The following is a 6,473-nucleotide window of genomic DNA, read 5'->3' on the forward strand; positions in this document are numbered from 1 at the left end:
TTTGGTCTAATATAGTTGTTAATGAATTTGGTGAATTTTCCAAGTAAAATACCTTTCTTTCGTCGTTTATAAAATATTCATAATTGTCATTTGTCGTCCGATATTATCTGGGTATTTTATAATTCTATATTTTTGTGTTTCTTTAAATGAAGTGGGTATATGGGCTAGAATAAAAGTGTCTTTAGTTTGACTGCTTAACCAAGCTGAAGTTTTGATTGATAGTAATTTTTCTTCGTTTATGTTCTCTAACTCTTCATGTTTTAATATTTTAGGATTAAATATTCCTACTCTTGTTAATTGTAAACTCATTTGTAAATCCTCAATGTATTCTAGAAATATATTTAGGGAGTATCTAAAAATGTGCAAAGCATCTTCCTCTTCTTCATCTCTTACGAGTCTGTTTATATGTTTGGATTGCTCATTTATTATTTGAATTATGTCATTAAATTCTTTGTTTTCAATTATTTTTTCCTGTAAGTTTTCTAGCTTATCTTCCAACTCCTTTTTATCATCTTCAGTTAATGTTCCAAATAGATATTTGTAAGCTATTCCTACAAAGTTGATTAATCCCCGTTTTTGTCTTTGTGACGAAGTAATTCCCTTGATTTCATGTTTTAATTGTTTCAATGTTAAAGCAATGTCCGGTACGTGTTTAAATTGGTTTTCGTATTTTATAAAATCTTGATATGTTTCAAATATTTTAGTTTGATTTATTTTAATCATATGGTGTTCATAATTTAGAGGTATTTTTATAGTCCCTGTGTTCAGAAGTAAATAACCGTTGTTCGAAGTAATGGGTGTAATGCTAATTTGTTGAGCTGTTATCAATGGTATTTTCGTCCATGTCAGTATCATGATCAATTTCAGTATCAGAGTTAATACTGTCAGTCTCCCTGGAATGATGAGAAAGATTATGCATTTTAGCTTTTTTGAATTTACTTCTGTGTTTTATTACTTTATGACCCCTATTAGTTTCTTGCCAGTGCTTTTCATCTTTTTGTTCTAATGCTCCTGTCTTTTTGAATGGGTTTACTAATTTAGCTTTACGTTTCATTTCTTTTTCAACTTTAGTATATTCCAAATCTATTTCATGTTCCTCGTATTCTTTCCGTTTTTGTATATTTTTGTTCGGTTTTATGCCATAAAGAAATATTTCGGCAGGAGTTTTACCTGTGGCATCATGGGTTATTTCATGGTTATAAACGTATGTTGCTTTTTCTATATTCATTAATTTATCTTCTGCGTCTGTAAGTGTATTGATAATTCTGAGCTTTTCATTCATTGTTTTATGGACCCTTTCTATGTCGGCTATACCATTCTTGCTAGTTGTTATTTCAATATTGATATTTTCCTTTTTTAACGAATTTTGTAATGATTTAGATATTAGGCCAGGATCTTGATCCATTTTAATTGTTTTTGGTTTACCTATCATACTAAAAATTTTTAGAAGAGCTTTTTTACTTTCAATCCAATCTGTCGTTTTGGTTTCAATAATAGAAATGAATTTTGAATGAATGTCGATACATGTTAAAAATTTACGTTGGTCAATAAAATAATAGTCTATAACATATTTATCGCGAATATTTTTGGTTTCTGGAGTTTTTTCAAAAGGAAGAGCAACATTTCTGTGCTCTGCTTTGCATAAATTACAAATTTCACATTTATTAATAATGTTTTGAATAAGTTTTTGTGCGTCTGGGAAATAGTATTTAGTTTTAAAATCGTCATAAGTTTTTTTTTATACCTTGATGTATTGTCTTTTCGTGTATTTCTAATATTTTCTCGTGAAAGTCTGCATATGTGGGCAAGTTGGGAAGTATAACTGAAGTTTTCATTAATTTCGTTCCAGTATTTGGTTTAATTAATTTCATATAGGCTCGTTGAAAAATAGCAAAGTCTTCGTCATTATTAATGTACATAACAAAATTGTGTCCACATATAAATTTTATAATTATGTCTTTTGCCAATATTTCAGTCATGTCACTGTAAATTATTTTATTAATAGTTTTATTAAAGTAGTGAGTAAGTTCGTTAGTGTCTTGTTTCCCTTTTCAAATATAAGTTGGTGATTAAAAACGTTAACTGGTCGTTCGGTAATTTGTATGCAATCACCGTTATCTTCTTGTGCACTATGCACCGTTGCTGCAGTAGTATCTAAATCGTCTTCATTTTGAAATACTTCTTCAATTTTGTTATCTTTAGTTTCTTTCTTTGTAATCCTTGACAAAGCATCTGCTACGTAATTCTCTTTTCCTTTAATGTACTTTATTTCATAGTCAAACTCTCTAAGTTTTATTTTCCAACGTTGTAATTTCATATTAGGTTCTTTTATGTTATGTAACCAAACAAGCGGTTTATGGTCAGAGCATATTTTAAAACTTCTTCCGAAGAGATAGGGGCGGAAATACTTAGTCGCCCATACAATAGCTATTAATTCTTTTTCAATAGCTGCATAATTTAACTCATGTTCATTTAATGTTCTACTGGCAAAACAAATGGGTTTGCCTTCTTGGGATAGAACTGCACCTAATGCATAATTGCTTGCATCTGTAGTTAAATCGAACTTCTTTTCAAAATCTGGATAAATGAGAATTGGATCGTTACTTATTAAAGTTTTTAATTTTTCAAACGCTTCATTGTAATTAGGATCGCTTATATTTATTTTTGATCCTTTCTTTAAGCAAAGAGTCATTGGTTTTGCAATTTTTGCGAAGTCTTTTATAAATTTTCGATAAAATCCACAAAGGCCTAAAAATGATTTTATTTGTTTTGGAGAGTTTGGAATTTTAAAATCTTGAATAGCTTGAATTTTATTTGGATTTGCTTTGATTCCTTCGGTTGAAATTATGTGACCTAAGAATTCCGTTTCTCGTTTCATAAATTCACATTTATCTAATTGTAGTTTGAGATTTGATCTGCGAAGACGTTCGAATACTTTTTTAAGAGATTGAATGTGCTCTTGTAAAGAGGTAGAAAATATAACAATGTCGTCTAAATATACTAGACAATGGGTACCTATTATGTCGTGTAATACATTATTCATACAACGCTGAAATGTAGCGGGTGCGTTTTTAAGAATAGAGTCTGGGTCCATTTCAATTTGATGGAACCCTTTAGCAAGATCTAATGTTGTAAAATATTGACATTTCCCTAACTTGTCTAAGATTTCGTCCATGTTCGGAATAGGGAATTTGTCATTAATAGTTACTTCGTTCAATCCTCTGTAATCGATAGCCATACGAAATTTGGGTATGCCCGATGCATCCCTTTTCTTGGGTACCATTACAATTGGACTGCAATAAGGAGATTTTGATTTTCTGATAATACCTTGTCTTATCATTTCTTCAATTTGTTTTTCTACTTCTGTATCGTAAATATACGGATAGCTATATGGTCTCCTATAAATTGGTTCTTCATGTTTTGTTTTAATAATGTGTTTGATTTCGTTCGTGAAAGTCTTATTTTCACCTTCATGAAACTGAATATCAAAATATTTTGACATTAAATAATGAAGTTCAGTTTTTTCTTCATTATTTAAGTGATCGTCTCTTATGTTATTGTCAGATAAATCTGTTTGTAAGGCATAAATATATTCCTCATCGTCTACTATATTTGAAAAAGTTTGTTTAGGTTTTTCCGTTATATTTACCATTGGGAATTCATATTTATTTAATTCAATAGTATTTTTCATAAAATCAATTTTTGCTGATGATTCTTTTAGAATTTTTCTTCCAATAAGAATGTCATAATGATTTGAAAAGTGGTTTATATAAAATTTTTGTTTAGATGAAAATAATTTTGGGATACTAAACTGGATATATTTATTCAAAATTACAGATTCACCTATAGTTTCAATTTTAGTAGAATTATTTTTAATTGGGTATTCAAAGAAGTTTTCGTTAATTAAATTTATGCTTGATCCTGTATCGATAAGACAGAGGCATAGTTTATTATCAATTTTGATTTTTATGGCTGTTGTGTTTCGTCCGAGGCTGTTGTCTGAAAATTTTCAAATGTGTCCATTGGTTCAGACTTGCGTTGTTGATCTGATTCTGAAACTCGGGGACGTTTTTGGGGAATATTGGTACTTTGAGTACTCTGATTACCCTGTCCTTGATTATATTGAGAATTTTTAGGATAATAATTATTTCCTGAATTATTATAATTATTGTTGTTACCCCAACTTCTATTAGAGTCGAACTTATTCTGTCTCTGCTGATTGTTGTTATATTTGTTTTGATAATTATTATTTTGGAATCTACCCCCTTGGTTATTATCTGAATGATAGTTGGGTTTTGTATTTGAGAATGATTTTGATGTTTTAAAATCTTGAAATTCATAGTCTTCCTGAGAGTTTTGGGACATATACGAACGATTATTTATTGATTTTTCTTCAAACATTCCTACAGATTGGGCAGCTTGTTTTAATTTAAGAGGAGTTGAAATATCAAATTTGCTCAACGTAATAAAAGTTTTTACTGGTAATTTTTCACGAATCACTTCAGCTATTGTATCACTCAATGTCCTCGAAACTAGAACTGTGTTTGACGGATTATTATCTAAGCTAAGTTTACAACAAATTCTACTTGTCTGTTCTTCTAATTCTTCAACAAATTTACGTAAATTATTTTTATATTTAGTCTCACGTAATTCGGCTATCATTCGATGTGGAGGCGTTGCGCTGTTGAACTCGCCGATAAGTAGGCTTCTCAATTCCTTCCAGTCCTGTGGTACATTTCTCATCAAGAGTGATCGGGCTTGTCCAACTAGGAGGTTCCTGATGGCTGCTTGTATAATTTGATTTTGGCCTTCTGATGCTGTAGGATAATGGTAGACTAATTCATCGACTTCTTTTATGAAGAGAGCCAAATAGAGTGGGTCTCCATTAAATTTATTTATCTGCTTCAGTTGCAGAAGGAAATGGTTCATTGATACATCTGAAAGGGTTTGTGCAGCTTTTGATGCTGCGGCTACGGCTGCTGCTGCTGCTGATGTTGATGGCAGATCCATATTTAATGTTTTTTTTTTTTTTAGTTGTTGTATTTAGGCGAAATAATTTAGATTATTTTCACTGGTTTAGACACTAGAAATCCTCATTCGTGATTTAACTAATGTTGTTTTTTAAAAAAAAATTTTTTTTTTTTTAAAGTAAGTTCGTTTTGCGGATACAAATAATGTTTTATTTTCGCGAAGTAATTTTTTAATTCCTTTTTAGGTAGTCACTCGCGAGGATATTACTTGTATCCTACCGGCTGCGCCAATTATGTTTTTCGGTTCGGAATATATTAAAAAAAAACGATTTTTATTTTAATATATAGCGGAGTCTTTATTGGTAAAGTTCTTTCAAGTTAGATCCCCAATCTTAAACTGATTTTACAAAATGCATTATTCTTATAACTATGGCTTCTACCGGTGACAGCGCGCGAGCAGCGAAAGTGGACTTTGATTAGATAATTTTGATTGGTCAAAACTGTGGCCAGATGGGTTGGTTTCTAGGCTGCATCTTTTGTTTAATTAATTTGGATTGGCCAAAGCTTTTATGCTGACAAATGGGTTCTCAGGCTGGACCCTTTGTTTAAAGGTCTGAATATTGTTTATGTCTGCCGATAAAGGCGTGTGAAGTGTTTATAATTCGAATGCCGCCGATCGAAGGCGTGGGAAAGATTATGTCTGAGGGGTTAAATGTTTATGTTGGATTGATTTGAATAACTGTAATAGTAGGCTCTGGACTTATGATATTGACAATTGTTAAATGTTTATGTCGGATTGATTTGAATAACTGCAATAGTAGGCTCTGGGCTTATGTTATTGACAATTGGAATAATGGGTATCTCTGGATATACAGGTTGTATGTTGGGTTTGGTAGCTAGGGTATTTGCGTATACGTCACTTATATGTAATTGAGTGCTTTGAACTCCACTTGCACTTGCACTTTATATTTTTGGTTTATGTGTCACTGTCACTAGTTTCCAAATTAATAATTAAAAATTAATAACTTTAACGTCCACCCGGGGGCGCCATGAAAAATTAGAGAGTTTTCTAATTATTAATTTCCGAAAAAAACTTGGCGGTGGCTAAAATTATTAATTGCGAGAAACGAAAACGAAAAGAAAAGGTGTCGACGGCTCAAATCAATTTCAACGAATGCTTATATATTTTTCGACAAAGTACTTAGAGCCTAGCTTAACGAAGGTTGGCGAAGACGGGGCGACTTCGCCGAGAGCGAGAGAAAACTTTATTGTGCTCCCGCCTTCGCCCTAAACTAACTTCCACTAAACTTCAAGTTTTTATTTTTTTTCAATATACATATTTCAAATTTCAATTTTGAGCGAACAGACTTGGTCTGGATTTGTGACCTAACTTTAGGCGTGAGCGGACTCAGAGACAATTGTTTCTGATTGCTCGTAGGAATAGACAACTTCTTGTCGCCTTCTTGGGTGGCTAATGAAGTTTCGCTCTTTGCCTTCGTTATT

Source organism: Drosophila rhopaloa, unplaced genomic scaffold, assembly GCF_018152115.1.
Source record: "Drosophila rhopaloa isolate 14029-0021.01 unplaced genomic scaffold, ASM1815211v1 contig_155, whole genome shotgun sequence".
Lineage (NCBI taxonomy): Eukaryota > Metazoa > Arthropoda > Insecta > Diptera > Drosophilidae > Drosophila > Drosophila rhopaloa.